The following is a 24126-nucleotide window of genomic DNA, read 5'->3' as shown; positions in this document are numbered from 1 at the left end:
AACACTTAAGACAGAGAAGCAGTTTCCTGAAAGCATAACTTCAGAGGCCAGGAAAGCAAAAAGAAAATAATCTCAGCTGAAGCCTTTGCTTATTGAAATTTGAAAGCACCTCTTTTAAAAATTAACTTTTATGAGATAGTACAAGTGTAAGCTAGCAATGCGGGCTTTCATACATTAGTGTTAGTTTAACAACGTAGCCCTCCCCTTGGTGGAGAGATGAGAGAGCCGTTTGACAGGTAGGAGAGGGGACGAAAGGCTAATTTAGAGAGGTCTCGGCAACAGTGTCAGGCCTGGGCGAGACCCAAAGCAAGGAGGCTCTGGGAAGCTAAAAGGCAACATAGAGAGGGGCCAAGGGACAGGGGCGAATGCGTACAAGAAGGCAAGAGGATGGGCTAGGGGAACCAGAATACTCTCATGTACTTTAGAAATTGACCTGAGGACAGTTCTGCCTGGTCATATCTCTGTCGTCTCCAAAAGTCATGTGCTAAGCACTGTTTCAACATAGTTCTATGTCATATGCTGTGCAATACACACTAGTGTGACATGATTCTGGTCTTCCATGCACTTAAAATCCAAAGCAGTTTTACACATGAATATACTAAGAATGAGTCATCTTACATGGAGGGGAAAGACAAGTACCTAGACCATCTAATTTGAAGGACACGAAACCACTTCGTCTTCCGTCCCATCTCTCATAAGTCCTCCTGCTGTGGGGCTCTCCGTGCCCCTCCCTCTTACTTTGTCCTTTGGCTTTGGGCACTAAAGCGCTTGTGAAGAAGCTAATGAAATCTAGGAGACTCATCCATCTGGGTGCAACCTCTCTGGGCCTCCACAGGCCTGGCACCTGTTGCGTTGCCTATCTTGTTAGATTACCTGCTCCACATCTGTGATGTCTGCTAGATCACCAGCCCCTTGAAGCAGGGAACAAGTCATACTCACCTGGGTATTCCAAGGGGACTAAAGCTTCATTTTTCACATAGTGTTATGCAGTTACACTAATATCATCTACCTATATATTATATAAACATGCACGTATGTTCATCTTTTGCTGTTGTTGTTTTTTTTGAGACAGGCTCTTGCTCTGTCACCCAGGCTGAAGTGCAGTGGCACTGCAGCCTCTGCCTCCAGGGCTCAAGCAATCCTCCCACCTCAACCTCCAGAGTAGGTGGGACTGCAAGCACACACCGCCATGCCCACCTAATTTGTTTATTGATTTGTATTTTTTGTGGAGATGAGGTTTCACCATGTTTCCCTGGTTTCTTGAGCTCTTGGGCTAAAGTAATCACCCACCTTAGCCTCCTAAAGTGCTGTTTTAGGCTGTGTTTGAGGCTGTTTTAGGCTGTGTTGTGAAGATGCAGAGACAAAACAGCTCTTTTTTTTTTTTTTTTTTTTTTTTGAGATGGAGTCTCGCTCTCTCGCCCAGGCTGGAGCGCAGTAGTGCGATCTCGGCTCACTGCAAGCTCTGCCTCCTGGGTTCACGCCATTCTCCTGCCTCAGCCTCTCGAGTAGCTGGGACTACGGGTGCCTGCCACCACGCCCGGCTAATTTTTGTTATTTTTAGTAGAGACGGGGTTTCACCATGTTAGCCAGGATGGTTTCAATCTTCTGACCTTGTGATCCGCCTGCCTCAGTCTCCCAAAGTGCTGGGATTACAGGCGTGATCCTTGTTTTGTCATGCCCGGCCCAACAAAATAGCTCTTAATCCACCTAAGAAAAAAGAAAGGAAATACCACATCCAGTATATACCACACACATCATCCCTCACCCAGATCAGGAAACCTCATGATGAGTTATGCCCCCAGTGAGCCCATCCAGCCTCATTCTCTCCTTCTTTCTGTGCCTTTAGCTAGTACGCTGCCTTTGGAAAGATGTCCATAATCCTTTAATACTTTTGCTCGTAGAGCCACAAGTGAATTGAAGTAGGTAGCTGAAACTGCTGGACAACTGGGTTTATTCTGCAGGCTTATTTCACAAAGAGCAAACCTCAGAAAACTGAGGCCATTGGTGGCCTGGCTAGTTGGATTTCCAAATATTGACCATTCCTGGACTCCTTGTTACAGGTTTTCATATACCTGCTGAGACACATGACTGCCCTTGTTGGATAATCCTGATGTCATTGAGGAAATTAAATGAGATGAGGAAGTAAATTGTTTAGTGTGCAGTGGGCAGTCAGTGGTGTTATCTCATTACCACATTGCAGGTATTTATGCTGCGCCCTGATTTTGTTGGAAACAGTCTTATGTACTTTTTTACACAGAGGCATTGAAAGTTAATTCAGAGTTGATTTTAGGGGAAAGGATTACTTTGAACATAAAAGACACAGATTTACAGACATATTTATTGGGAAATGAAGTCACATACATGGGCAATTCTAGTGACTAAAAAGCAATTAACAAAATAAATTACATTTGATTGCCCGTGAAGTACATAGACAAAGTAAGTATGATGGAAAATGGCATAAAACAAACAGCAGAATAGGGTACATTTTGCTGCACAAGCAAAGTAGCGACAGAGCCTGTAAGCCTCACCTGGGCCATGACATTCATGTTCTGCCATCCTGCCGCTTGGGAGAAGTGGCTTCATGGTTTACCTTTTTGTGTGTGATCCACTAGCATGAACTACTGATTACTTCATGCAGATCGACAGAAGATTCTAAATTTTTTCTGAATCTTTGTAGATGTATTATTTATTCACTTAGATCTTTCTAAGATGTATTATTTACTATATCGAAAGTGTTTCTTAGAATTTATATCGTAATTAAATAATGTTAGAAATGAATCTGGGGTACATTAAATATCATGAGAAAGAAGTTCATTCAGGTGAATTGAAATTGCTTGTACCATTAAGGTAACGTGCTATTTTAATATCTTTGCTGTGATTTTGTAACTTTGTAAGAGTTAACCTGTTTTTAGTATTTCTACGCTATTATGAATACCATGCGTAACATAGTTTTTCAGCTTTTCACTAGTCACTGACTCCCACCTCTAATCATTAGCTATCAACTTTCAAATGATCATTTATTCATAGAGTGTTTTGGAATCAGGGTGGTGATTATAAAAGTTGGGTGAGCATTATTGTGTTACATGGCAGGAAATAGAACTGTTGTACTGGACTCTAGAAACTGGTCAGCATGGGCTTCAAAGATTTCTTTTGGGCAGCCGGACCAACCCCTTCCCTGTGGTTCTTCTGCATCCATGCAACCCCCAGAGCAAGTCAGATTCTTGGTGCTGGTCCTTCCTATCTGCTCGTCCCACTGCAGAAAACAAAGAATGCCTATCTGTGTCTCAGGATAGGACTGATCCTAAGCTCTTATGGACTCCTCCAAAGATATGCTATACTTTGGAACACAAACTCTTCATAATATCCAGTGCTAAGTGCTTTATAATACAACTGAATGCAAGAGCAACACTATTTTCACTTAGATTTCTGACTTTTAATGATGATTCAAGAGGTCTGCAGCACCATGAATTATTAATAGCTGGAAACAATATTCTGATTTCTTTTTCTTTTTCTTTTTTTTTTTTTTTGAGACAGAGTTTCGCTCTTGTTGCCCAGGCTGGAGTGCAGTGGTGCTATCTCGGCTCACTGCAACCTCTGCCTCCCAGGTTCAAGCGATTCTCCTGCCTCAGCCTCCAGAGTAGCTGGGATTACAGGCATGTGCCACCACACTTGGCTAATTTTGCATTTTTAGCAGAGATGGGGCTTCTCCATGTTGGACACCATCTCAAAAAAAAAAAAATCAGTAACATTTCTATATGCTAACAGTGAACAATGTGAAAAAGAAACTTAGAAAGTACTCCCAGTTACAATAGCCACATATAAAATTAAATACTCAGGAATTAACCAATGATGTGAAAAGTCTGTATAATGAAAACCATAAAATACTGATGAAGGAAATTGAAGAGGACATTAAAAAATGGAAAGACATTCCATATTCATAGATTGGAAGAATTGTTAATTGTTAAAACATGCATTCTGCCCAAAGAAATCTACAGATTCAGTGCAATTCCTATCAAAATACCAATGACATTCTTCACAGAAATAGAAAAAAAAGAATTCTAAAATTTATCTGAAACCACAAAAGACCCGGAATAGCCAAAGGGATCCTAAGCAAAAAGCACAAAACTGGAGGAATCACATTACCTGACTTCAAATTATAATAGAGAGCTATAGTAACCAAAAGAGCACGGTACTGGCATAAAAACAGAAACATAGACCAATGAAACAGAATAGAGAACCCCAAAAAAATCCACACTCTACAGTGAACTCACTTTCAACAAAGGCGCCAAGACATATACGGGGGAAAAGACAGTCTCGTCAATAAATGGTGCTGGGAAAACTGGATATCCAGTTTTCATGCAAAAGAATGAAACTAGACCACTATCTCTCGCCATATAGAAAAATCAAATTGAAATGGATGAAAGACTTAAGACCTCAAACTATAAAGCTACTACAAGAAAACATTGGGAAAAATCTCTAAGACATTGGTCTGGGCAAAAATTTCTTGAGTAATACTCCACAAATACAGTCAACCAAAGCGAAAATGAACATATGGGATCACATCAAGTTTAAAAAGCTTCTGCAAAGAAAAGGATACAATCAACAAAGTGAAGGGACAACCCACAGAATGGGAGAAAATATTTGCAAACCACCCATCTGACAAGGGATTAATAACCAGAATATACAAGGAGTTCAAACAACTCTATAGGAAAAAAACTAATAATTTGATCAAAAAATGAGCAAAAGGTTTGAATAGGCATTTCTCAAAAGAAAACAAACAGCAAACAGACATATGAAAAGGTGCTCATCATTATCATCAGAGAAATGCAAATCAAAACTGCAATGAGATATCATTTCACCCCAGTTAAAATGGCTTATATCCAAAGCCAGGTAATAACAAATGCTGGCAAGGATGTGGAGAAAAGGGAACACTTGTACACTGCTGGTGGAATGTATATTAGTACAACCACTATGGAGAACAGTTTGGAGTTTCCTCAAAAAACTAAAAATTGAGCTACTACATCATCCAACAATCCCACTCCTAGGTATATACCCAAAAGAAAGGAAATCAGAATATAGAAAAGATATCCGCACTCCTATGTTTGTTGCAGCACTGTTTACAATAGCTAAGATTTGGAAGCAACCTCAGTGCCCATCAACAAAGGAATAGATAAAGAAAATGTGGTATATATACACAATGGAGTACTATTCAGCCATGAAAAAGAATGAGATCCAGGCATCTGGAACAGCATGGATGGAACTGGAGGTCATTATGCTACATGAAATAAGCTAGGAACAGAAAGACAAACATCCCATGTTCTCACTTATTTGTGGCAACTAAAAATCAAAACTATGGAACTCATGGTCATAGAGAGTAGAAAGATAGTTACCAGAGGCTGAGAAGGGTAGTGGGGAGTTGGAGGTGAGGTGGGGATGGTTAGTGGGTACAAAAAATATAGAAAGAATAAGACCTAGTTTAATTGCACAATAGGGTGACTGTAGTCAATAACAACTTAACTGTATATTTTTAAATAACTTAAAGAATGTAATTGAATTGTTTGTAATTCAAAGGATAAATGCTTGAGTACTCCATTCTCCATGATGTGATGAATATGCATTGCATGCCTATATCAAAACATCTCATGTATTCCATAACTATATACACCTACTATGTACCCACAAAAATTTTAAAAATCATTTAAAACAGTTTTTTAAAGAAAATACTGATGAAATGAATGGAATTAACTAATTAAAAGTTTTCTAGGATGTGGTAGCAACTCTCTGAAAATCGTCCCCCAGTGACCACTGCTGATGGTAATTGCAGGGAAGTGTGGTTCCTTCACTTTGAATCTGGACTGGCCCTGTGACCCATTTTGCACCAATAGAATGAAATGAAAGTGATGCCATGTGACTTTCAATGCTGTGCAGCTTTAGTCTGGTGAGAATGTTCACTCTAAGGCAAGCCAGCTGCTCTGTAAGAAGTCCAAATATAGGCCAGGCCCAGTGGCTCACGTCTGTAATCCCAGCACTTTGGGAGGCTGAGGCAGGCCGATCACGAGGTCAAGAGATCAAGATCATCCTGGCCAATGTGATGAAACCCCATCTCTACTAAAACTACAAAAATTAGCTGGGCGTGGTGGTGCACGCCTGTAGTTCCAACTACTAGGTAAGCTGAGGCAGGAGAATTGCTTGAACTCAGGATGTGGAGGTTGCAGTGAGCTGAGATTGCGCCACTGCACTCCAGCCTGGAGAGAGAGTGAGACTCAAACAATAATAATAATAATAATAAGAAGAAGAAGAACAAGAACAAGAAGAAGAAGAAGTCCAAACATACTGAGATGCCATGCTGTGAGGAAGCTCAACCCAGCCAGGTACAAAAGTCATGGGGCAAGCCGGTGCAGTGTCTCATGCCTGTAATCCCACACTTTGGGAGGCTGAGGCAGGTGGATCACCTGAGGTCAGGAGTTTGAGACCAGCCTGGAAAACATGGTGGAACTCCCGTCTCTACTAAAAAAAATACAAAAATTAGCCCAAGGTGGTGTCGTATGCCTGTAGTTCCAGCTAATCTGGAGGCTGAGGCAGGAGGATAGCTTGAACCTGGGAGGCAGAGGTTGTAGTGAGTCAAGATCACAACACTGTGCTCCAGCCTGGCAACAGAGTGAGACTCCATCTCAAAAAAAAGAAAAAAAGGTCATGGGCAAAGGTGTGGAGAGAGATTCAGCCAGCCCGTTTCTTCCAGTTACTCCAGCTGAGTCATCAGATGTGTGGGTGAAGAAATCACCAGAGGCGGTGGCTCACGCCTCTAATACCAGCACTTTGGGAGGCCGAGGCGGGCGGATCACGAGGTCAGGAGTTCGAGACCAGCCTGGCCAACATGCTGAAACCCCCGTCTCTACTGAAAGTACACACACACACACACACAAAATTAGCCAGGCGTGGTGGCGCACGCCTGTAATCCTAGCTACTCAGGAGACTGAGGCAGGAGAACTGCTTGAAGCTGGGAGGCGGAGGTTGCAGTGAGCTAAGATCGCGCCACTGCGCTCCAGCCTGGGCGACAGAGGGAGACTCCGTCTCAGAAAAACAACATAAAAACAGACTGATCATCTGTAGTTTTTGCACAACTGATCACGCCCTCCACTATCTTGTTCGGCGGTCTCAGCGGTCTAGGATCCTCCTAGGCCAGCGAACCTTGCTGAACACTGGCGAGGAGTCCGCCTCTAGGAATAGAATCGCGGGGTGGGTGGGGTCGCCTGGAGGTAGCTGGCTCCGCCCGGCCCGCGGGCGAGTCCGGAATACAGTTACCCACCTCAGTTGCCCACCGGAAAGCAAAGGGAGAGGAACACGTCAGACCGGAAACGGAAGTGAGCCCGGAGGATGTGTTTGGCGTGGGCGCACTGTTACAGTTGCGCTCCTGGTTGGCTTTCTGTCTCCGCGGTGTTTCCTAGAGTCTCGGCGTTTCTACCTCTTCGCACCCTTTCCTGCCACCCTTTGTCCTCTGGAAGCCCGGAGACATCAGCGGCTGCAATTTTGCTACTCGCTGCTCGGCGTGGAAGTGTCAGGTACCGCAGTTCAGCGCTTTTGGCCCCGCAGGTCCTCGGGCATCCCCGTGCCCCGTGCTGTACGTTCAGTTATCCCCCGACTTCCTGGGGTCGATGTTATTACCTGCTGGGTTTTAGAAGCTATTGCTTTAAATCTGAGAAAAGAAAAATCCCAGAAAGATAAGATGACTTGCCCAAGGTCATAGCGTGCGTGGAAAACAGAGCTCCGATTACAAGCCGGGTCGCTGTGCCTCATTCCTCTTGTCATCAACTCCTGTCAGTGTATCCAAGCTCCAAAAGCGAAGTTATTTTATCTTTTGCTTCCCAAGATTTATTTGATAGTCTCACTTCTGTTTCCTTCATTTATTCTTTAGTTCATTATTGGAAAACTTTACAGCGTGCCAGTACTGGTCATAAACCCCAAGTAAGACAGTCTTGTCATCATGGAGGGTGTAGTTCCAGCAAGTAGACAATTCAAGTGCTGTGCAGTGAAGTAATTGCTGAGATAGTGTATGGAAGCACAGAGTACACCATTCATCCAACACGTAATTGCTGGAGGAGCAAATAGGGACATCTAACCATTGCAGGGGCGACTCAGGATATCCTTTCTGGAAGAAAAGTCTGATGAAATCTGAAGGACCACTGGTTGAAATTAGCCAGGAAAGAAAAGGTGTTGCGGCATACTTGGTTTTGCTATTTATCCTCCGAGTACTTTATTGTTATGAAAGCCTAATTCCACCGTGTAAATTCCATGCATAACACTCAGAAGCCAGTTAAGTACAGTGCTGAAGCAGGTTAGTAGCAGTGAAGATGGGAAGGACCAGCTGAATGGAGGAGAAAAATTGCCCAGGTAGAATTAAGGGGATGTGACATCATGGGATAATGGTAGGGTGGTCAGAGATAGCAAAGATTTCAACTGGCTGCTTTGGAGGATTATGGTATCCTTAACGTTAGCAGAAGAATGCAGAGCCGGGGTTGAGAAAGAGTTTTACGTCTGTTATAAATATTGGAAAACAGAAAAAATCTGTTATGTCAGAGGGCATTTTAATATAGAAGTGTGAAAAATGGAAAATCAGTCTGAAAGGGGACGTCTTGAATGTCGTTTTGAAGGTGTTGCGTTTGAGGTACTGATGAGATGCTGTCAGTGGAAACAAACTCGGGTGGGAGGTTAGGTTTAGCATTTTATATTAGTGTTATGGAGTTACTTATACATAATTTTCCTGTAATGTAGATTGCTTTCTGTGGTATGAAAGCAGTCTTGAAAGAAAACATTGTAGTAAAGATTATATGTGAGATTCATTCCCCTGATTACCACCTTTCTGTTAAAATACCTTTAATATTAACTTTATTTATTTATTTTCTTTTTTTGAGACGGAATTTTGCTCTTGTTGCCCAGGCTGGAGTGCAATGGCACGATCTCGGCTCACCACAATCTCCGCCTCCTGGGTTCAGGCGATTCGCCTGCCTCAGCCTCCCGAGTAGCTGGGATTACGGGCATGCCCCAGCTAATTTTGTATTTTTAGTAGAGATGGGGTTTCTCCAATGTTGGTCAGGCTCCAACTGCCGACCTCAGGTGATCCGTCCGCCTTGGCCTCTGAAAGTGCTGGGATTACAGGCGTGAGCCACCACGCCCGGCCAGCTTTATTTATTATTATTATTATTATTACTAATTATTTTTGAGACGGAGTCTCGCTCTGTGGCCCAGGCTGGAGTACAGTGGCATGATCTTGGCTCACTGCAACCTCTGCCTCCCTGGTTCAAGCGGTTCTTGTGCGTCAGCCTCCTGAATAGCTGGGACTACAGGCATGCGTTACCACGCCTGGCTCATTTTTGTATTTTTAGTAGAAACGGGGTTTCACCGTGTTGGCCAGGCTGGTCTCGAACTCCAGACCTCAGGTGACCCATCCGCCTCGGCCTCCCAAAATGCTGGGATTACAGGCGTGAGCCACTGCACCTGACCAGTGTTAACTTTAAATGTAGAATAATAGGCTGGGCGCGGTGGCTCACGCCTGTAATCCCAGCAGTTTGGGAGGCTGAGGCGGGCGGATCACGAGGTCAGGAGATCCAAACCATCCTGGCTAACACGGTGAAACCCCGTCTCTACTGAAAATACGAAAAATTAGCCGGGTGTGGTGATGGGAGCCTGTAGTCCTCGCTACTCAGGAGGCTGAGGCAGGAGAATGGCGTGAACCCGGGAGGCGGAGCTTGCAGTGAACTGAGATCGCGCCACTGCACTCTAGCCTGGCGACAGAGCGAGATTCCGTCTCAAAAAAAAAAAAATAATAATAATAATTATTATTATTATTTTGCTAGATTGTAGCATATATTGATTATTACGAGAGTCCTGTGTACCTATTATGAGGATACTAGTTTGGCAATTGTTTTTTCATTCTAATTTTAAAGTGCCTGATTTGATAGCCTCTGACGTTTTCGTAAGCAGATCAAATAGTTTCAGCATTTTTTGAAATTGCCGTTTTCTCTTTCATGCAAGTATCCTTAGCCTGTGGCTACTATTTTCTGGCTTTGAGAACTTGATATAGTATTTAACCTAAGGTCTGATACAGGCTCTTGAGCTCACCTGCATCAGAAGCACTTGGGTCTTATTTTTTTTTTTTTTTTTTTTGAGACGGAGTCTCGCTCTGTCGCCCAGGCTGTAGTGCAGTGGCGCAATCTCGGCTCACTGCAAGCTCCGACTCCCGGGTTCACGCCATTCTCCTGCCTCAGCCTCTCCGAGTAGCTGGGACTACAGGCGCCCGCCACCACGCCCGGCTAATTTTTTGTATTTTTAGTAGAGACAGGGTTTCATCGTGGTCTCGATCTCCTGACCTCGTGATCCGCCTGCCTCGGCCTCCCAAAGTGCTGGGATTACAAGCGTGAGCCACCGCGCCGGGCCAAGCACCTGGGTCTTATTTAACATGCAGATCCCTGAACCCCATTCCAAACTTACAAACTAAGAATCTTAGGAATCTGTGTTTTAAGTCAGCTGCCTATGTGATTTGTATAACCTCTAGAGATTCATAACCACTGACTTAACGTCTGTGGGCAGCAGTTTGTTCTGTAAAACGAGAACAATAAAACTTATCCTTTAAGATTGTAAGGATTAAGTAACATAGATAACATAGCTACTGTAATGTGGTCCCCTGATTAGCAGAATTAGCAACACCTGGGAGCTTGTTAGAACTGCAAATTCTCAGGTGTCTCCTGGAAAAAGCTACTGAATCAGAGTAGTTTGATGGGACCAAAGAATCTGTATTTTAGCAAGGATCATAGATAATTTCTATGGGCCAGGCCCAGTGGCCCAGGCCTGTAATCCCAGCACTTAGGGAGGCCTAGGTGGGCAGTGGGAGTTCTAAGTGGGCAGATCCCAGGAGTTCCTGTGCAACATAGGGAAACCCATTTCTACAAAAAATTAGTCCCAACTACTCAGGAGGCTGAGGTGGGAGGATCGCCGGAGCCTGGGGAAGTGGAGGCTGCAGTGAGCCAAGATCACGCCACTGTACTCCAGCCTGTGTGACAGAGTGAGACCCTGTCTCAAAAAAAAAACTAATTTCTATGCATATTAAAGTTTGAGAAGCAGTGCTGTAGCACATCAGCTTCATAAAAGTAGGGACTATGAAATTCTTATTTACTAATATATTGTCAGTACCTAGTATAGTGCCCAGCACAGCGTAGATATTCACTATATTTAATGAATGATTTTTAAATATGTTATACCCTCTTACTGAAACTAACACATTCAGAGTTTTTAAAGCTCTTCAGTAATCAAGTGCCAAAAGAGGTTTTTAACCCCACAGAATAAAACTGCATATTTGAGTTACTTAGAATTAGGACATCTTTTGCATGAGTCTAATACAGATGTAATCATTTGTGGTGTTCTCTTTCATAAATGTATCTAATGAGGAAAGCAAAAATGACATAGCCATCGCTTATTCTCTTTTCTGTTCCATTTTAGCTTAGCTTACAAGTGGTTATGGGTTAAATGGCATGTAGCTCGATGAGAATGTTGATCAGATTAAAATAAGACCCACTCAGTTTTTTTTAATCTTTTTGATAGAAATTTATTTTTGTATTGTTTAATTATAACTTTTTAAAGAGGTGCTATGTTAAGATCAAGGACTTGCAGTCAGTCAGATTTGGATTTGAGAATAATAAATTGTCATTTATTGACCATGTCAGAGTTTTTCTACTGTACTCTGGGGTAAATGGTGGGAAGGAACAGATTTGGGAGCACCAGCACCCCCAGGCCTCCCTGGCCACCCCAAGGAGCAGGTGATCAATATCTCAGTATACCTCTACTTATTTGTGACACCCCAGTGTGTCTTAGGCCTTAGTGAGCTGTGAGGTGCATGACCTTAGGTAAGTTACTTCTCTGATTTTCAGTTTCCTTATCTGCAAAATGGAGACCTTAGGGAGTTAATGTGGGTATGAGAAATGTGCATGAAACATATTGCACAAGGTTGAGGCATATAGTATATGCTAATAAATGGTAAGTTGCTGCTGCTGTGATTGTTAATAATTATAAAAAGCAAATGGAAAGGGCTTGAATTGAAAAAAAATTCAGATACATGGTTTTTTGCTTTATTAGCCTGCATTGTATTTTTCATTTTTTTTCTTTAATGCATCTTTCCAGGACAAAAAATAATATCCAAAGATATTTTGGCACTAATGGCGCCATCTGTAGCAAGAAAGTTGAGCAGTCTGAACTGTTGAGACTTCCAAGGAGACTTCAGAGAACCAAGACAGTGTAAAGGAAAACAGGAAAAAAGAGTTGTTAGACATTATTAAGGGCACGAAAGTTGAATTGAGCACAGTAAATGTACAAACAACAAAGCCACCCAACAGAAGTCCACTTAAAAGCTGCAACTGGTAGGCCTCAAAGAGCTACAGAGCATGCTCCAAAGAAGAGGTAAATTTAATTGTAATTTGAATGTTGTTTGAAAGTAATTTTTGAAATTCCAGTAAGCATTTTCTTTTTGCAAAAATATTTTTAATACAAGTACTTGGGAGATATTGAACTAACGAAGAAAAAAATATCAGCTTGTAAACACAGGGACTCTAATAATTACTTGAGAAATGCTGTAATTGTATTATATTTAAATAACAAGAGGATATCTGTACACAATCCAGTGAAAGGAAAAGGGAAGTGATCTCATTGAGAATTCTACACTCTTATGTATTTATCGGTGTTATTAACTGCCACTTAACTGCCTCTTTAAGCTGTTAATTAACAATATCATTTACATCTTGATTTGAAGGTAGCTTCATGTCTGTAAAGGACTCGCGTATTTGAAATTTTCCATTTTAAAAATTTTTTCTGGAATAAAGTTTAGCATGTTGATTACAACTGCTCTATATGACTTCCTGTGACCAATAACTATCCATGCTTTCAGCATTCTTGGCTTCCTCAGAGCATTGTAATTACTTGTGCTTGTCAAAAGAGTGTTTAATTCTAAGTGCAATCAGTGATATCTTGGCATTGTGTTGTAGGTTAAATGGCAGTATTTTTTTTTTAATGATACATAATGATGTATTTCAGGGATGTCATTAATTCAAGTAGTAAGGTGTGTGGCTTTAGGATACCCATCACTGACTTCCCTTATCAGAACAAACAGATAATATAGGCTTCTGTTTTTCAGAATGATTTAACATTTTAATGGAACTTCTTGGTTTCTACGTAGTATCAAAAGTACCTCTGGAAAGTATAATTGGGTGGTAGAGTAAGCTAATTCAGACAATCAGTACCCATAATAGGTACTTCCTCCTTGTCCTACTCTTTAGAAACAAAACAGTTACATATAAGTATATGGAAGTAAATAACACAAACATATAAATACTTATCAAGAATGGCATTTTTAAGGCTACCAGACCTGTTTACGACCCCTCATGCCCTTTATTATAATTTAGTTAACTGTTACAGAAATGGTAAAGTGAGTTCAATGCTTTGGAAAGAGTCAGTAAAGGTCACATAAACAATTTCTTTCCAGTTAGGCATGAGTGAGACAAATACACATACGCAGGAACATCATACCCTTAGATCGCTTTGTAAGCTGTCTCACATCCTTGCTCCACTTTTCCACTTAAACTAAAGTTGAAAATATTGCAGGATGGGTGTGATATATATAAAATATATGTCTTAGAACCTTTTATCAGTGGTCCTGTGTTTAAAAAAGAGGCTTTGGTCCTACATCAAAAGACTGGTGAATGAGGTGCATTTGTTTTGAGTTTTTAAAAGGTGTCTTTTAATGATTTTTGCCTCCCCTCCCCGCTTTTCAAGGACTCCAGGATGCATGGGATTAGATGAGTCGTGATCTTTGCTTCATGAGGCACTGTCATCATAGCTTCATGCATAGCCTGCTTTTCTTTGTATTATATATTAAATCCCCATTGATATGGTTACCATGGTTACACTACCTCCCAAACTTAGTGGCATAAAACATTCACTCATTATGCCCACAGATTCTGTGGGTTAGCAATTTGGCTGGAACACAGTGGGGAAGGCCAGTCTGTGCTCTCTGATGTCTGGGTCCTCATTTAGAAGACTTAGAAGTCTGAGGCTGGAATCATCTGAAGTTTGCTCACTCAGTGGTCTGGCAGTTGATGCCGGCTGTCAGCTGAGACCTTAGCTGAGGGTGTTAGCAGAAACACCTACATGTGGCTTTCTTTGTGGCCTGGGCTTTCTCACCGCATGGTGGCTGGGTTCCAGGGTGGGTGTCTCAAGAGAAAGTGAGCCAAGAGGAAGTTGTGTTTTGTTTTGTTTTGTTTTGAGATGGAGTCTTGCTCTGTCGCCCAGGCTGGAGTGCAGTGGCGCCGTCTTGGCTCACTGCTGTCTCCACCTCCTGGGTTCAAGCAGTTCTCTGCCTCAGCCTCCCGAGTAGCTGGGATTACAGGTTCCTGCCACCATGCCTGGCTAATTTTTGTATTTTTAGTAGAGATGGGATTTCACCATGTTGGCCAGGCTGGTCTTGAACTCCTGACTTTGTGATCCACCCTCCTCGGCCTCCCAAAGTGCTGGGATTACAGGCAAGCCACTGCGCCCAGCCAGTTGTATTTTCTTTTTAATGACCTAGCCTTGTAATAAGATTGGACATTACCACGTTTACCCTCTTCCACGTGGATTTTCCTAGGATATTTGTTTTTACCACAACCACTTCTGAGACACCATCTTAACAAGGATAATGTCATTGATAGGAATGGAGTAATATACAGTTGGCCTTCTGTATGCGTAGGTTCTGCATCCATAGATAACTTCTGATAACATCTTTTAAGAAACACATAGAAAAAAATACCAATTAAAAAATACAGTATAACAACTACTTATGTAGCATTTGTTGTATTAGGTATTACAAGTAATCTAGAGATGATTTAAAAGTATTGACGAGGGGCCTGGAGCACTGGCTCACGCCTGTAATCCCAGCACTTTGGGAGGCCAAGGTGGGCAGATCGCTTGAGGTTAGGAGCTGAGACCCGCCTGATGGACATGGTGAAACCCTATGTCTATCACAAAAATAGAAAAATTAGCTGGGTGTTGTGGCATGGGACTGTAATCGCAGTTACTCGGGAGGCTGAGGTGGGAGAATCCCTTGAACCCGGGAGGTGGACATTGCCGTGAGCCGAGATTGTGCCAGTGTGCTCCAGCATGGGCAACAGAGTCAGACCCTATCTTGAAAAAAAAAAAAAAAGTTATGAAGGAGAAAAGTATGTATTCATGAAATAGTTTTAATTACAGGATTGAATAGATTCTTAAAAGATACTTTTTTTTTTTTTGAGATGCAGTCTTGCTGTTTTTTGCCCAGGCTGGAGTGCAGTGGTGTGATCTCGGCTTACTGCAACCTCCGCCTTCTAGGTTCAAGCGATCCTCCTTCCTCAGCCTCCCAAGTAGCTGGGATTACAGGTGCACTCCACAATGCCTGGCTAATTTTTTGTGTTTTTAGTAGAGATGGGGTTTCGCCATGTTGACCAGGCTGGCCTCGAACTCCTGACCTCAGGTGATCCACCCACCTCGGCTTCCTAAAGTGCTGGGATTACTGCCCTGAGCCACCACACGGCCCTAAAAGATATTTTAACAAGTTCTCATTACATTGTTAAAATCTATGAAGAAAGATCCTTGTATGTAAAAATTATCTTGTTTAATGACACAGGCTCCCTACAATTTTTATTAATTAGAACTTTATAAATTATAAAGCCAGAGACTATAACTATGAAGGAAACCATTGTTATGAAATGCATGATTCTGAAAAATGAATATTCATCTATGTTCTGTGCCTACTCTGATCAAATACACATATTAAAATTTGAAAATGAAGTTTACAAGTGGTTTATGAAAGAAATAACAATGACATGGAATAAGGTTAAAGCTTTATTCGCAGATAACAGTTCTGAAAGCACATTTCATTTTAACTGTTATATTTCCTTTTTTCCTTTTCTTTTTTGAGACAGGGTGTTGCTCTGTGGCCCATGCTGGAGTGTGGTAGAACAATCATCACTCACTGCAGCCTCAACCTCCCAGGCTCAAGTGATCCTCCCACTCAACCTCTCAAGTAGCTGGGACTGTAGGCGTGTGCCACCACTCCTGGCTAATTTTTTTTTTTTCTTTTTGTGGAGACGGGGTTTTGCCATCTTGCCCAGGCTGGTCTTGAACTCCTGGGCTCAAGCGATCCTCCCTCCTTGGCCTCCCAGAGTGCTGGAATTACAGGCATGAGCCACCATGCTCAACCCCTTTTTTCATTCTTCTATTTTTCTTCCATTCCTATCAGATTTTAGATCTTCCATATATATCTCAGTTAAGTCCTTAAAATCTTTCTCCAAGAACTTTAGGAATTTGGGAGCTTTAATTTGAATATTAGGTAATAGATCATAATATAGAAAGCCAGGCATAATAAAATATTAATTTGATTCCCACTTACTGAGACGGCAGTTCTCTGAGTTTAAAAATGTCGCAAATAGCCAGGTATGGTGAGAGATGCCTGTAGTCCAGGCTACTCAGGAAGATGATGTGGGAGGATTGCTTGAACCCAGGACTTCGAGGCCAGACTTCACGACATATTGAGATCCCATCTCTTAAAAAAAAAAAAAAGGAAACAATGTTTTATATTTTATATAGTTTACTTTCTTTTTATAATAGGATGTTTTTGTATTAACTTGCTCTAATTTATTTAGGAAACTTTTAAAAGCTTTTTCTTATGAAAAATCTAAAACATACGCAAAGTACGCAAAATGGTACAGTGAATCCCTTTATACTGTCACCCAGCTTCAACAATGATCAACATTTTGCTATTCTTGTATTATATATACCTTCACCCAGTTTTCATCTCCTACTTGATGATTGATGGCTTTTTTTTTTTTTCAGGTAAAATTTACATACATTAAAGTGTACAAATCTTAGCTGGAGGATTTTGACAAATGGATAAGCCCATGTGACCCACACACTTAACCAAGACACTGTGTTTCCCGTTTTCACCTTCCCAGTCAGTGGCCTTCTGTCCTGAGGCAATTGCTGTTTTGATTGTTTTTTCACCTCAGATTAGTTTTGCTTGTTCTGGCACTTGACAGCAATGGAATCATACAGAATATATTCTGTGTCCAACTTCTTTCACTTGATCTAATGTCTATGAGAATCATTCATGTTGGCATGAGCTGAGTACTCTTCCGTTGTTTGGATATCTCACAATTTGTTTTTTCATTCTAACAACAGACCTTAGGTTGGTTCCAGTTTGGGGCTATTATGAGTAAAGCTTCTGTGAACAGGTTAAGCTGCCTTAATATTTGCTTGCAATATATATTGTTTTTGAAATACGATAGCATCTAATTGAAAATTCCACTAATTTATAATTTTTGAGGCTGATCCCTTATCCCTCCACCTTATTTATTGTTCTGAGTTAGCATTTCAAAGTTTATATAAAACTGGTACCTAATAGTTGAGAATTCTTGCTTTTGTCAGATATTGAATTGAATGATACTTTTTTGATCAACAGAAAATTTTCCCCCCAAAATCATTTTGCTTTTCACTAAACTACTGGCATAATAAGCAATCTCTCTTTTTTCTTTCTCATTTGGTTTTCATTTTCTTTTTCAGAAATGAGCCCCTGAGTCCTGAGTTGGTGGCAGCTGCATCTGCTGCTCTGTTTTGAAAAGCAGGCAAGCCAGAGCTGCTCAGGCAGCTCCATAGCATGAGGAAGAGTCAGGGGCACAGAGAGATGGAGAGAGACCTAATTAGGTAAGTGAATCAAACCATTAGGTTAGTAATGTTTATATCTCAAAACAGGCCATTTTCATATGGCTAGTAAGTAATACACATAATATATACCACATAAGTGGAATTTACATATAGAATATACCATATAAATAGAATTTTACCAATTCAAGTTTTTAAAAAACTTATGTCTTAAGTAAGATTATAGTTTTAAGAGACCAGTTGAATAGTTACTTTCCTTTTAGAAAGTTACAGTTCCTTGTCCATGAAACAAGGAATGATAAATTCAGTAATGTTATTAAAAATAACAGAATAAGATAGCTTTTCTGAGAAAAGTAATTTTTTTTTCAGTTAAATAGCTTGCTGGTTTTATGCACGGTATAGCAATCTTCAGGTCTGTTTCCTTCTCTTTTTCCTCCTATTCTTATGTTTAAGCTGACATCTTTCCACTTACTCTCTTCATCTCTCATTATTTTATGCTACGTTAGACTCCTTGCTGCCTACAATGTAGTAAGTGGTAACACTGCTTCATCTTGTAGGTGATCTAAATCTGTTGTTCCCAATGAGCGTGTGTACCAGATGTATTTCAGGAAGTTAAAAGAAATGGCCATGGGTGGTGGCTCATGCTCGTAATCCCAGCACTTTGTGAGGCTGAGGTGAGAGGATCACTTGAGGCCAGGAATTTGAGACCAGTCTGAGCAGCAAAACAAGACCTCATCTTTAGAAACCATAAAAAAATTAGCTGGGCATGGTGGCGTGTGCCGGCAGTTCTAGCTACTTTGGGGGCTGAGGCTGGAGGATGGCTTAAGTCCAGAGTTTGAGGCCGCGTTGAGTTAAGATAGGCACCACTGCCCTCCAGCCTGGGTGACAGAGTGAGACCCTATCTCTGAAAGAAATTATATTTAAAAAAAAAAAACCATAAATATCTGGACTGTCTGTTCAGTTACTCATTTTGTTTGTGTTTGAACAAATACAAGGGCAATAAATAAATATATCTATTTTGGTTTTAATTTAGTTATTGAATATAGGTGATAGGTATACAGATACTGATTGTACTTTCTGTTCATTTTCTTGGAATAATTTTTCATGTGACACTTTTATGTTTGAAATGAATATTTCTGAAGAACATCTTTAAAAGACGGAAGTAAACAAAAATTGTAACGTTCTGCGTTATGTGAATGTTAATAGATGACTTTTTAAAATTTAATTTAAACATAACTTTGTATGCTGTATAATTAGTGGATAAAAATGAAATAAGAATTAAATGTTATCACTGTCCTGTTTCAGAAAGTTTATTATTGTTCTGTAGCTAAGGTTTCTTTTTTTTATTTTTTTATTTTTTTGGAGACAAAGTTTCACTCTTGTCTCCGCGGCTGGACCGTAATGGTGTGACTTCGGTTTACTGCAACCTCCACCTCCTGGGTTCAAGTGATTCTGCTGCCTCAGCCTCCCGAGTAGCTGGGATTACGGGTGCCTGCCACTGTGCCCAGCTAATTTTGTACTTTTAGTAGAGAGGGGGTTTCTCCATGTTGGCCTGGCTGGTCTCGAACTCCTGACCTCAGGTCATCCACCAGCCTTGGCCTCCCAAATTGCTGGGGTTACAGGCGTGAGCCACCGTGCCTGGCTGTAGCTAAGATTTCTGATGCACTTGACCTTTTTATTATTTCAGTTTCAATAACAAAATATCAGATATGAAAATTGCCAGATGTGCCACAGCTAGAGTTAATATAAGGCCAGAGCATCAGATTCAGTTTGACCAAGGCTATGACAATTATCCTGGCCAGGAGAAGACTGCTGATCTTCGAAACAGGTTATCAGGCTTTGTAGTCTGCTGGGTTTTGTTTGTGTAGTTTGGTTTTACCTTGACTGTAGATTTACCTTATTATGGGTGTGTATTATTGCTGTTGGATACGTGAGCATTATGAATGCATTTACATCTGTTTTCTTACTCTCTGTATACCACTTCCTAGAGAGGGAACCATGTGCTGGATTTAGCCAGTCCTGCATTTTTCTATACCTTAAATCAAAATGGGCCATGCTTCATATCTACCCATGATGGATAGGGTTCCTTTGATTTAGAATAAATAGAGCTGACTGAATTCTGAACAAGTGAGTATTTTGTGAGAAACATTATTTTTCATTTTAAATATAAATGCCTAATACTGTGTATTCATTTACCCTTTATATCTCTATACATGCTTATCTTTTGTTACACCTTAGAGAAATGACCCACCATCAACGAAAAGAAAGAAAGGCGTAGGCTGGGCGTAGTGGCTCACGCCTGTAATCACAGCAATTTAGAGGGCCGAGGCAGGCGGATCATGAGGTTGGGAGTTCAAGACCAGCCTGGCTAACATGGTGAAACCCCGTCTCTACTAAAAATACAAAAATTAGCTGGACATGGTGGTGAGCTCATGCAATCCCAGTTACTCAGGAGGCTGAGGCAGGAGAATTGCTTGAATCCGGGAGGTGGAGATTGCAGTGAGCCAAGATCGTGCCACTGCACCCTATAGCTTAAAATGGTAGATTATTTGTGGCCATTTGAAATTACTGATTTGAAGTTCTTAAAGATGGTGAGCCATGTCTTACACAGTTATTTTAGAATCTAGAGTTGTTCTGTATTTGCATAAAGTTTCTATTCTTTCTCTCCTTTAAACCCTGAAAGTGGTAGTTGCGAAGGAGGAGCCAGATATTTGGCATGGTCTGACAAAAATTAACTTGCCTTTTGTTTATTTATTCGTTTATTTTTTTGAGACGGAGTCTCACTCTGTCGCCCAGGCTGGAGTGCAGTGGCACCATCTCGGCTCACTGCAACCTGTGCCTCCTGCGTTCTAGCGATTCCCCTGACAGCCTCCTCAGTAGCTGGGATTACAGGTGTGCGCCACCATGCCCAGCTCATTTTTGTATTTTTAGTCGAGACAGGGTTTCACCATGTTGGCCAGGCTGGTAACTCCTGACCTCAAGTGATCCGCCCACCTCGGCCTCCCAAAGTGCTGGGATTACAGGCGTGAGCCACGACGCCCGGCCTAACCTGTCTTTATAGCAGGATATGCTCACAATTGGAGTGTTTTCAATACATCGTGTATTCTGTGGATTTGTTTTAAGTAAAATCAGGCACTTGAGTTAACTCCTTCTGGGTGTTAAATTACTGATTTATACAGGAAAGTTGTAAAAGGTGGTTAGCAGTTAACACAGGAAGTTCAAGAGTTTATGGTGACTTTGAAATATTATTTGAATTACTAATTTAAAGTGATTTAGTATCTGTTACATATTATTGAATAAAGTAGAACGTGTTCTTGGAGTTTTACTTAAGAATAGTTAACTGAGTCCGTTAAAGTTGAGAAAATTTAACTGAATAATTCAGCTTGCATATAATACTGTGCAGCTACATCGGGATGGCATATTTGATTTTTAATATTAGATTTGATATTTAATATTTTAAAAATTAGGTGGCCAAGGAGAAGCTAAAAAAGTAGGAAGGGTTCCTGTGCCTTCAGTGTGTTAAAAAGCCAGCTAAAGGGGAGTAAGGGAAAGCAATGGTGAGACGCCAAGTTGTTCACTCTGCTATGACTCGGGCAGGGTCTAGGGTATCAATCCCAGACAACCCAGGCCTGGACTTACTGCTTCTGTTGGAAATTGACAGTTCACACTGGCCTGCCTCAGAATGTTGGCACTGCCACTGACTAATTCTGTGACGGGGACACCTTTTATAGCCTCCTTCAGCCTGTTTCGCCAGCTATAAAATGCTGAAAGTAAAATCTAGCTGAAATGGCTTTGAGAAATAGAAAAGAAACACGTATAAACTATCTGGTACATAGTAGGTGCTCAGCAAATGTTCATTCCCTTTCTTTGTGGTACATTCCTCTTTTGAAGTTCAGTGCTTTACCAAGGCATTTCCTCTCTGCCGTGACTTGCTTTAATCCACCATCCTGTTCACCGGACATTCGGTTGAGGGAGAAGAATGCAAGGCACTGAGGAAAATTCTGGAGCATAAAAGCCTTTGTTTACAAATAGGAACCTGCTAGAGGAAAACTTGTATGACTTGAAATCACATTATTTAATGTTCATATGATATTTCCATTTTTTCTGGTTAGTTCTATTTAGTAGAGAAAAGTAATTTAGTCCATAAAAAAAGAATTTAAAATTATTTTTAAAATTAGCCCTCCAGTTTATAAACTGGATTTTAATCTGCCAGTAAGTTTATTCAAGTAAATATGTAAATTGATGCATAAAGCAGTTGATTATCAAGTTTGCAAGAAAATGTTACCTGTTAACTCTGATATTAATTTCAATAGTTAAAAAGTCATGTAAAGAAAGTTAATTATTTTACAGAATGATTGCTTTATGAAAGGGAATGTGATTTACCTACACAATCTTTTGTAATTATAATTTGTAATTAAACATTGCAGTGTTTCCTGCCCTTAAAAACAAATGTTGACTCTTTTTAACAGCTTCTTTTTAGCATAGTTTTATAGTTTTTCACAACATGCGGTTTTGAAAACTTAATATAAAAAGGAACAAATAAAAATTAATACTAATTGAGCTAATCTTTTCAATTAGATATTTTGGAAATTAAGTTGCTGTAGCTAATTTGTTGTATTATGAAGCAAAACTTCAAGTACACATTTCTGTTTTTAGTCTATCAGTCCTAAAAATGTGGCAATTTAGCTAAGATGTTTGATGTACATCAGTGGAATTATTTTGAATTTTTACATAGAATATTTCACTTAAATTTTTTTCTCATAATTTTGTTGACAGTTTATATTCATTAAAATGTTCTTTTTTTTTAGGAAAAATATATTCGGGGAATAGATGTAATAGATTTCACATTATGGCAGTTACTAAAGAAGCATGTGAACAGGTTTGTAAAGAATAACTATTTCTCAGGTGGAAAAATATTCCATCTTTTCAAGATGTCCTTAGTGTTCCGATGGTGTAATAGTTGGATATTTTAATATTCCCTCCTGTCATTGGCCTGGATTCGAATCATGAGTGTGGCGGTTGTTAGAAGGAAAACTTGGGACTGTAAATTGGGAAGGCATTGAGAGACCAAAGAATAATTTGGGCAAGACCAGCTTGATGAATAGATGAGTTTACTAGGACTTATCTACTGGACATTTCTGGGCAGCTCTAAAGTCACCCTGCCTCTTATCTCTAAGCTGCTTTTAAGCTTACATGCTGGCTGTTTGCCTACGTGTGTGCACGATGAGACTGTTTTCCTTGATATGTTTTGAGGTATGCCCTGGGATGTTTTGGTTCTCAGGGACACCTGCTCCTTAGCTAGACAACTGTGGCCTTGGCTCACTGCCCAGCCTTCAGGGTTCAACCAACACACATATACCCTTAAGTAACCTGGTGGGGGACATACCACACTATAGTTGTTGACATCGCTAGTTGTGGTTCGATTTCCCTCTTGAAATGCTGCATTCTGTGAGATAATGGGAGGTAAGTACTACCAATTACATGAATCCAGAGGTCCAGATTAGCCACTAATTTGGGTTAGAACATTATTAATCACCTACCATTTGCAGTGTATCTCTATGCTATTACATAAAGACATACTGGTTCCTGCCCCTAGGCAGCTTGCTATCTAGAAGAGGAGATAGCATTTATAAAATAACTTATTGAAGTGATTTAGTGATTGTTCAGGAGATGGGAAGAACATTCAAGGAGTATATTTAAGAGACTTGTAGTGTTTTTTTCTTAACACATGGTTGGTCTTTGTTCTCTATTCTTCTCCTTTTCTTTGGGTAAGAAATTTACCATTTTAAGTCTAAAAGAGAAATGAGTGTCCTCTTGCTTGGCATTAAATTTGGTTTACTAGTAAAATAAATGAAGAAACTCAGTACAAATGGTCTCCAGAGTGTAAGTGATGAGCATTTCTGACGAATAGAAGTTAGTTTTTTGGATTTTGATAGAAATAATGTTGTATGTGGACTTAGGAGGCTGAGACAACAGGATGGCTTGGGATTAGGAGTTCAAGACCAGCCTGGGCAACATAGTGAGATCCTTTCTGTAAAAAAAGAGAAAAAATTATCTGGGTACGGTGGTGCATGCCTATAGTCCTAGCAACCTGGGAGGTTGAGGTGGCAGGATCGCTGGAGCCCAGAATTCGATGCTGCAATGAGCTACAATTGTGCTATAACACTCCAGCCTAAGTGACAGGGTGAGACCCCCTCTCAAAGGGGGAAAAAAAATGTTGTATGTGATAGATAAGTTCCTAGGCCAGCCTCCAATGGCTCATTTAATCTTTCTACCAGTTACTTACATAAACTTCTGATTTTCCCCCTATTTAATAAACTATATTAGAGGCTAGATCTCATTCATGTCTGTATACCCTGTAGCATCTACTCATGTGGCTTACAGATCATAGGAACCAGTTATCTTAAATCTTAAATT

At 40.6% G+C, this 24126-nt stretch overlaps 1 pseudogene; it reads left to right on the top strand.

Annotated features, from left to right (window-relative positions):
* Positions 1 to 7374: 7374 nt before the first annotated feature.
* On the top strand, positions 7375 to 21647 carry LOC100598963 (annotated as a pseudogene).
* The last annotated feature ends 2479 nt before the right edge of the window (positions 21648 to 24126 follow it).

This window comes from Nomascus leucogenys, chromosome 5 (assembly GCF_006542625.1).
Source record: "Nomascus leucogenys isolate Asia chromosome 5, Asia_NLE_v1, whole genome shotgun sequence".
NCBI lineage: Eukaryota > Metazoa > Chordata > Mammalia > Primates > Hylobatidae > Nomascus > Nomascus leucogenys.
Note: the sequence above shows the minus strand (reverse complement) of the source record. Positions and strands in the feature narration are given on the sequence as shown.